The sequence below is a fragment of the Triticum urartu genome, unplaced genomic scaffold, assembly GCF_056163025.1.
Source record: "Triticum urartu cultivar PI428250 unplaced genomic scaffold, HENAU_Tu73 scaffold2, whole genome shotgun sequence".
Taxonomy (NCBI): domain Eukaryota; kingdom Viridiplantae; phylum Streptophyta; class Magnoliopsida; order Poales; family Poaceae; genus Triticum; species Triticum urartu.
In genome coordinates, this window is record NW_028260368.1 from 15,792,267 (window position 1) to 15,802,688 (window position 10,422).

General features: G+C 33.3%; 1 non-coding gene across 1 annotated transcript; it reads left to right on the forward strand.

Annotated features, from left to right (window-relative positions):
* TRNAL-UAG (transfer RNA leucine (anticodon UAG)) lies at window positions 1–80 on the forward strand. The gene has a single exon. It is a non-coding gene; the product is annotated as a tRNA-Leu (tRNA).
* The last annotated feature ends 10,342 nt before the right edge of the window (window positions 81–10,422 follow it).

The window sequence follows — 10,422 nt, forward strand, 5'->3', positions numbered from 1 at the left end:
GCCGCCATGGTGAAATTGGTAGACACGCTGCTCTTAGGAAGCAGTGCTCAAGCATCTCGGTTCGAATCCGAGTGGCGGCATTCTTGAAAAAGAATACAATAGATTAGAAATCAATTCGAAATTTACAATTTTGTAATGGGACCTTCCCCTTATGCTATTTGCAACTTTAGAACATATACTAACTCATATCTCTTTCTCAACGATTTCAATTGTGATTACGATTCATTTTATAACCTTATTAGTTCGTGAACTTGGAGGATTACGCGATTCGTCAGAAAAAGGAATGATAGTTACTTTTTTCTCTATAACAGGATTCTTAGTTTCTCGTTGGGCTTCCTCGGGACATTTTCCATTAAGTAATTTATATGAGTCATTGATCTTCCTTTCATGGGCCCTGTATATTCTTCATACCATTCCTAAAATACAGAACTCTAAAAATGATTTAAGCACAATAACTACGCCAAGTACTATTTTAACGCAAGGCTTTGCCACATCGGGTCTTTTAACTGAAATGCATCAATCCACGATACTAGTACCTGCTCTACAATCTCAGTGGTTAATGATGCATGTCAGTATGATGTTATTAAGCTATGCAACTCTTTTGTGCGGATCCTTATTATCTGCCGCTATTCTAATCATTAGATTTCGAAATAATTTCCATTTCTTTTCTAAAAAGAAAAAAAATGTTTTAAATAAAACATTTTTCTTTAGTGATATTAAATATTTTTATGCAAAAAGAAGTGCTTTAAAAAGAACCTCTGTCCCTTCATTTCCAAATTATTACAAATATCAATTAACGGAGCGTTTGGATTCTTGGAGTTATCGTGTCATTAGCCTAGGATTTACCCTTTTAACCGTAGGTATTCTTTGTGGAGCAGTATGGGCTAATGAGGCCTGGGGATCCTATTGGAATTGGGATCCTAAGGAAACTTGGGCATTTATTACTTGGACCATATTCGCAATTTATTTACATAGTAGAACAAATCCAAATTGGAAGGGTACGAATTCTGCACTTATAGCTTTGATAGGATTTCTTATAATTTGGATTTGTTATTTTGGTATAAATCTATTAGGAATAGGCTTACATAGTTATGGTTCGTTTACATTAACACCTAAATGATTACATAAAATAAAACCTTCATGAAATGAAGGTTTTTACTTTTATGTTTTATTTGAGAACCCCTTGAACGCCTTATCAAAGGGTTCTCAAAAATTCGAGATAGATCTAATTATACTTTTTTACTTATTTCTGCTTATATACTTTTTTACTTATTTCTGCATTAATAGAGCAGACGAGTAAAAAAAAGCAAACCTATTTAGGATAATAATTGGATAAGAGAGCCTCTACCCTGTCAACGGATAGGGAGAGAACAAAATCTGGATAAATACCAATTCCTATTACTGGTAAAAAGATACAGATTAAAATAAAGAGTTCTCGTGGTCCAGAATCCACAAAATTTGCGTTTGGAACATTAAATAGCTTGTATCCATAGAACATCTGGCGTAACATAGATAATAAATAAATAGGAGTTAATATCATTCCAATTGCCATTACAAAAGTAATTAGTGTTTTTGGCATTAACAGAAATTTTGGACTAGTAATTAGTCCAAAAAATACTACTAATTCTGCGACAAAACCACTCATTCCTGGTAAGGCAAGAGAAGCCATTGAAAAGCTACTAAACATGGTAAAAATTTTAGGCATTGGGATAGATATTCCCCCCAGTTCTTCGAGATAAACAAGACGCATTCTATCAGAAGCGGTTCCTGCCAAGAAAAAAAGTGTAGCACCAATAAATCCATGGGATAATATTTGTAAAATAGCTCCATTGAGTCCAATGTTGGTTATGGAACCAATTCCTATAATTATGAAACCCATGTGAGATACAGAGGAATAAGCTATTCTTTTTTTGAAATTTCGTTGACCAAGAGAAGTTGAAGCTGCATAGATTATTTGGATCGCTCCTATTATTACTAACCAGGGCGAAAATAGATAATGAGCATGAGGTAACAATTCCATGTTGATCCGAATCAATCCATATGCTCCCATCTTTAATAATATTCCCGCTAAAAGCATACATGTACTATAATGTGCTTCCCCATGGGTATCTGGTAACCACGTATGTAGGGGTATAATCGGCAATTTGACAGCATAAGCAATAAGGAAGCCAAAATATAAAAGTATTTCCAAGGTTGCAGGGTATGATTGATTAATTAATCTTTCCAAATCTAATCCTGGTTCGTTGGAACCATATAAGCCCATACCCAGAACTCCGATTAAGAAAAAAATGGAACCGCCTGCAGTATACAAAATAAACTTTGTAGCTGAATATAGACGCCTCTTCCCCCCCCACATGGATAAAAGTAAGTAAACAGGAATTAATTCTAACTCCCACATGATAAAAAAAAGTAAAAGGTCTCGCGAAGAAAATAATCCTATTTGACCACTATACATTGCGAGCATCAGGAAATAGAATAATCGCGAATTCCGTGTAATTGGCCAAGCTGCTAAAGTAGCTAAAGTAGTGATAAATCCTGTCAATAAAATAGATCCTAATGAAAGTCCATCGATTCCCAATCTCCAGTGGAAATCGAAGACATCTATCCATTTATAATCCTCCTTTAATTGGATTAAGGGATCCTCCAGTTGGAAATGATAACAGAACGCATAAGTCATTAGAAGGAATTCTAATAAACAAATAGATATAGTATACCACCTAACGACTTTGTTTCCCTTATGAGGTAAAAAGAAAATTAATGAACCTGCAAATATCGGCAAAACAACAAGTATTGTTAACCAAGGAAAATAACTCATGATAAAGTGATAAAGACAAGATACGTTTTGACCAGAAAAGCCCGTGCTCGATTATTTCGAGCACAGGCTTCTTCGGTAAAGAGGAATCAGACGATTCGAGTGAAGTTTTTTGTAACGTATCAATAAGATAGAGCCATGCTACGTGTTGTTTCAGGCCCTAAATAAACGCGGACACTTAAAAAATCTGTCGGGCAGGCAGATTCACATCTCTTACAACCCACACAATCTTCGGTTCTCGGCGCGGAAGCAATTTGCTTGGCTTTACATCCATCCCAGGGTATCATTTCTAATACATCTGTTGGACAAGCTCGTACACATTGAGTGCATCCTATACATGTATCGTAAATTTTTACGGAATGTGACATTGGATCTATAAATTTTTCTTTTCAACATAAAATTTTTCGATCTGGTAAAAATGAAATTAGTACTATAATGAGTCATATGTATTGTAGACACCAGACGAAGCAATGGTTTATCCAAACTTCAAAAAAAAAAATCTATTTTTTAATCTGTTTGTGAGAAAGCGTGAAGAGAGCCAAGAGACTTTAATTTTGGATTTCAACAATAAATAAGAAATAAGAAAGAATTTTACGAATTGTACAGACGAATTCGAATTAGCCAATAAATTGGCTATCGTCTTTTCAATATAAATTATTGCAATATTCAAATTGCAATATCAATGAATTACAAATACAAAAATTCATTTAAGTGAAAAAGAATACTATGCAATAATCTACTAAAAAAAATGGATATTCTCAAATAATACTAAGAAAATAGTATTGATTTCTATTTATTTTAATATGTGCGCCTTTGTTTAGAGGATTCTATGTCTAATTATTCAAAAGTCTAATTATTCAATAAATTAGATTGATTGATACGAGTGGATTTCCTATTACGATGGATGGAAGAAAGAATGGATAGTCCAATAGCGGCTTCAGCAGCTGCAAGGGCTATAACAAAAATTGCGAAAATATCTCCTTTTAATTGGCGACTATCAAATAGATCAGAAAATGTTACGAGATTTAGATTAATTGAATTCAGTATAAGTTCAAGACATATTAGAGCTCTAACCATGTTTCGGCTTGTGATCAATCCATAGATACCAATCGAAAATAAATAGACACTCAAAAAAAGTACATGCTCAAACATCATTAACTAACTCCTTATCAATCTCGATTCATTTCAATATGAGGGCAAGAATTGAACCGATTCAATTAATTACAATAGAACAATTACACAACAAAAGAAAAAAAAAAAAAAAAAAAAGGAGGTATTTGTTGGCAGTAGATGGATTTTACTAAATCAAAATTGTGATTCTTTAGTTATTTATTTTAGATTTGCAATTCTTATAATTTGTACTTTTTCTAAGTTTTCTTATTGCCGAGCCATAGTAATTGCACCTATTAAAGAAACTAGAAGAATTATGGAAATGAGTTCAAACGGAAGATAAAAATCGGTTGCTAAATGAATTCCAATTTGTTGAACATTATTTATGAGACCCTGTTCTACTATTTGGTTTGATCTTGTAGTCCAAAGAATTCCATACCACGACGTATCTGGGATAGTAGTCATTAGTGAAAAAACAATAGTTATACAAACGAGTGAAGTGAACCCATCTCCAATAGTCCAATAATTCTTATCTTTAGACCATTCTGAGCCATTTACGAACATTACAGCGAATATGATCAAGACATTTATGGCTCCCACATAAATAAGAAGTTGTGCGACAGCTACAAAGTAGGAATTTAATAAAAAATAGAATAAGGATATACAAACAAGAACTAATCCCAGCGAAAAGGCAGAATAAATGGGGTTGGTAAGTAATACTACTCCTAGACCCCCTAGTAGAAGAACAAATCCCCCAAATAGCATAAGAATCTCATGTATTGGTCCAGGTAAATCCATTATGGATAAAAAGAAATTAATAGTATAAAATTTTTCATGAACTGACTAAAACTAAAGGATTCAAGGAAGGAAAAAAGGATTAGGGTATTTTTTTGTGTATAAACTTATAGTTATAAATTATATTATATCACGAAAATCTAGTCTGATTTAAAATAAGAAATAATTTCCAATAAGCAGTAGTTTTTCGTTTTTCTTTATAGTTTAATTTTAAAGTTTAATAAAGAATTATTAGATTTTTATAACAGAAAGACAAAATCAAAGTTTAGTAATCAGTAATCGTTCTTGAATTCGAAGATTTTTCTTTGTTTATTTTACTTTCAGACGAATTCCTAATTGTTTGAATTGTGTAATCTCCCATTATGGAGATTGGTAACCGACTTAAAGCAATTTGATTGTAATTCAATTCATGACGATCATAGGTAGAAAGTTCATATTCTTCAGTCATTGATAAACAGCTTGTTGGACAGTACTCAACACAATTGCCACAAAATATACAAACTCCGAAATCAATACTATAATTAAGCAATTGTTTTCTTTTAATATCCTTTTCAAATCTCCAATCCACAACGGGTAAATCTATCGGACATACGCGAACACATACTTCACAAGCAATACATTTATCAAATTCAAAGTGGATTCGCCCTCGGAAACGCTCTGGTGTAATTGATTTTTCATAAGGGTAGTGAATCGTTATAGGTAAACGATTTGTGTGGGATAAGGTAGTTATGAAACTTTGACCTATGTACCTTGTAGCACGTATTGTTTGTTGACCATAACTCATGAACCCAGTTACCATAGGGAACATATTCATTCTAAATATCTATGAAAAAGATATGTTTCTTTCTCTTGTTTGAGAGAGCTTTTGTGTTGAAAATATTCTTACTATTATTGTATTATCTTATTTATAGTGAAACAAGTTGAGAAGAGGTTGTTAATAAGAGATTGCCCAGGGAAATAGGTAAAAGAAATTTCCATCCAAGATTTAATAACTGATCCATTCTCATCCTCGGTAAAGTCCATCTTATTGTGATAGAAATGAAGAGAAATAAATAAGCTTTAGTTAATGTAATAAATATACCCATTGTCATTTCCAAAATTCCAACTGCTTTATTCATTTGGAAAAAATCAAAAAAGGATATATAGGGAATAGATAAATTCCACCCGCCCAAGTAGAGAACTGTTACAAATAAAGAAGAAACTAATAAATTTAGGTAAGAAACAAGATAAAATAAACCATATTTGATACCGGAATATTCAGTTTGGTAACCTGCTACTAATTCTTCCTCCGCTTCTGGTAAATCAAAGGGTAATCTTTCACATTCTGCCAAAGAAGAAATTAAAAAAACCAGAAAACCTATAGGCTGACGCCAAATATTCCATCCAAAAAAACCGTATTTTGACTGTGCTTCAACTATATCAACTGTACTTGAACTGTTAGATAATCATAGTCGGTGATAACATCACAGTTCCCACCGCTATTTCAAAACCGTACATGAAACCTTAGCTTCATACGGCTTCTCTATGATCAGAAAAAGGAAAGGACTGTTTTGTTCCTAGCCCCGGGGGCGTAGATAGAATTAGATAAAATAAAATAGATTTGAAAGTCCTAAATTAGACCAAAGGAATTCCGTCTGCTAGAATAAGAAAAAGCGCTTCCGAATTGATCTCATCCTTTATAATATAATGAAAATTTTTCTTTGTTCAGTAATAACTTAATCTTGGAATAAAACACTTGTTACTTGTTATAGGAATTCAATTAATAAATGGAAAGAGTTGGGTATTAGTTCATGAGCAATTCTGCATGAATATGGATAGAGGAAGGAAATAATGAAAATTTTTTCTAGTGCACTCCATATCTTTTTTACTATTCTTCTTTCCCCAGGGAGGGGGTATTTAAAAAGAAAAAATGGATAAAGGGTTAATTCGTTCTTGATAGCCATTTCCTTAACAAGTGAATGGGAACATACTCTGGATCGGAATCCGAAGAAAGTACTACTTGATAATTTCTACAAATTGCAAGTCCTTATTATGATTCCTTTTATGGGCAAAAATCTCTAATGTTTTAGATTTTCCATTACTAATCCTTTATGTACTTTAGTGTTCCTAACCCTTCACTAACTTTTGGTGGATTCTTCTTATGGATTATTAAGTTATAGTAATAACTAGGAGTATTCTAGTAATGGAATTCCATATCGTGAATCCTTTATTCTTGGCCGCTTCAAGATATGATGACTAATTAAAAAATATCAACCTTGGGATAAAGAGTTTACACTGCTTATGTTTACTTCCACTTTTTTCTTGTACGTAGGAAATGAGATTTTTTCTTTTTACTACAAATTTATAAGCTGTTTTGTTTCACTCATATAGCTATCTAGTTTAACTTACCAACCCAAATACTAAATAAGAAAAGGAATATAAATAGTTAATGGATTTTATAGGAAAAAGATCTATTTTAACGAATCACACGTAGAGATATTGCTAGCACACAAAAAGTTAATGGTATTTCATAACTAATGGATTGAGCAGCAGCTCGTAGACCGCCTGAAAAAGAATATTTATTATTTGAGCTATATCCTGCCATAAGAAGACCAATAGGAGCTATACTTGAAATGGCAATCCATAAAAAAACACCAATACTAAGATCGGCTAAAACAAAATGATATCCCAAAGGGATAACTAAAAAACTTAATAAAACTGATATGACTGCTATAGAGGGTCCAATGCTAAATAAAGAAATATCTCCTCGGGATGGCAGAATATCTTCTTTAAAAAGTAGCTTAGTCCCATCTGCTATAGCTTGAAGCAGGCCCAGGGGGCCAGCATATTCAGGACCAATACGTTGTTGTATCGACGCAGATATTTCTCTTTCTAACCACACAATTACGAGTACCTCTATTGTTATTCCCAAAAGGAGGGTCAAAATGGGTAGAATCGATATCAGTCCATAGACTTCTTTTAATAATTCCAATTTCGAAAAAGAATTGATAGTTTCTACCTCTACCCTATCTATTATCATTTCAACGATCAACTTCCCCCATAATGATATCTATACTACCTAATATCGTCATGATATCAGCCAATTTCATTTTTTTAACTAGCTGAGGAAGAATTTGCAAATTAATAAACCCGGGTGGACGGATTTTCCATCTCCAGGGGAAAAGGCTATCATCTCCTACTAGATAAATCCCTAATTCACCTTTTGGGGCTTCTACTCTTACATAAAGCTCTTGTCTTGACAATTCAAAATTGGGCGAAGGTTTTTTACCAAGAAATTTATACTCAAAATCATTCCATTCAGAATTATTTTCTTTCTTAAAGCGTCGGACTTCTAAATTTTCATAAGGTCCTCCAGGAATTTTTTCTACAGCTTGTTGAATTATTTTGATGGATTCCCTCATTTCACCAATTCGTACTAAATAGCGAGCTAACGAATCCCCTTCTTTTTGCCATTGGACTTTCCAATCAAATTGGTTGTAAGACTCATAAGGATCTACTTTACGAAGATCCCATTGTATTCCAGAAGCTCGTAACATCGGTCCCGATAAGCCCCAATTTACTGCTTCTTCTCCGCTAATAAAACCTACTCCTTCAACTCGCTCTAAAAAATTGGATTCTGTGTAATAAGTTGTTGATATTCAACAACTCCGCGTAAAAAATAATCACAGAAATCTAAACATTTATCGATCCATCCATAAGGTAGATCGGCGGCTACTCCTCCGATGCGAAAGTAATTGTGCATCATTCGCATACCTGTAGCAGCTTCAAATAGATCATATATTAATTCTCTCTCTCTAAAAATATAGAAAAAAGGAGTCTGTGCGCCGAGATCCGCCATAAAAGGTCCAAGCCATAGCAAGTGAGAAGCTATCCGGCTTAATTCTAACATAATTACCCTAATATAGCTGGCTCTTTGTGGTATTTGAATATTCTCCAAGAATTCTGGTGCATTTACTGTTATTGCTTCTGTAAACATAGTAGCTAAATAATCCCACCTTGTTACATAAGGTAAGTATTGTATAATAGTTCGGTTTTCCGCGATTTTTTCCATTCCTCTGTGTAAATACCCTAATATGGGTTCACAATCAATAACATCCTCACCATCGAGAGTAACGATCAGTCGAAGAACACCATGCATTGATGGGTGTTGAGGGCCCATATTGACTATCATGAGATCTTTTCTTGTAAGCGGTAGACTCATATCCTTTCTTCCTTAATTCATTATTCCATGAAAATGGATTATTCCATGAATTCCTCAAAGCGAGGCTCATCAAAATGAAAAATCTAAGACTACTATAAGACTACTAAAAAAATAATAAAACAAGAAAAAAATTTGAACGATTAAATTACTGCTCCCGAATATTCAACTGACCGATTAATTTCTTATAACGTACTCTATTTTTCTTTGCCAAATAAGCCAGCAAACGTCGACGTTTTCCCAAAAGTCTTCGTAGACCTCTTTCCGATGAAAAATCTTTTTTGTGTAATTCCAAATGTGAAGCAAGTCTCCGTATCTTATTGGTGAAACTGAATACTTGAAATTCAACAGAACCCCTGTTTTCTTCTTTTTCTTCTTTAACCATAAATCCAAAAATTTTTCTACCTCCTTTCTTTTTCATGTATTTTTCTGATCAGGAAAAATACAAAATTATGTCAGTTATTTTGAAGTTATTCTAATCTCGTACACACACAAATTTGCAATTATTCATCTACTACTGGAATTTGGATTTATTTTATCGATGCAAATTGGATTTGGATAGAAGGGTACATTCTTTCTAATATTTTAGATAGAAGAAATGTTTCTTCTATCTAAAATATTAGAAAGAATTTTGCTGATTTATTTATTGCTATATGCAATTTATGGAATTGATACACCATTTAATTGATATCATTTAGCAAAATGAAACACAGCATATGCATCCATCTTTTGGCTCGAGAATTTCACGGGATAGAGATATGGTATAAGAAATAGACTATTAAGTAACTCTAAATGAATTGTGGATACATCTGTATCCTTAACATACTGAAACGATTGTCATTATTCGTATCAAACCAATAGCGATTCATACAAGCTAAATCTTCTAATCAATGGTGGGCCAATAATGAATTTTTTTGCATATGTATTAAGACGCTTGGCCTGATTTCGAAATTGTCCAGAGTTTTATATGTTGTTTTCATTGCAAAATGATGGGTCTCCTTCCATAACTTTCCAATTACGAGTACGAGAATTGAAAGACATGAAAATTCTCAATTCTCTACGGCGTCTAGTAGATAGAAACAAGAAAATCAGAAGAATCTTTCTCTCTATTCACTATCATTCCGCGTCTTCGACTTCTATTAGTTTCTTTTCTTCTTTAATGCAATAGCTATAGTTTGATATAAGAATCCATTTCTCAAAGTAATGGAAACCATTCTCTTATAGGAAATGGTTCGAAAATCGCTATTCCACCTTTTAGGTATCGTGAAAAGTGATACCTGTGAAGATCGTGCATTTCAGTCAAATTCAGATCCGTTTTTCGAGTCCATGATATAATATAACCAAATTGGATAGATCTTCCACCTGTTTAGCTAAGAAAGAATAGATACAGAGGTGGATAATAGATCGATATGAAGATCATGAGCTGCCCCATAATGAAATCGCCAGTAGTCGCGAATATCTCCTTCTTCCCTAATCCAAGATTGGAGAAAGAAGATCTAAGAGGGAC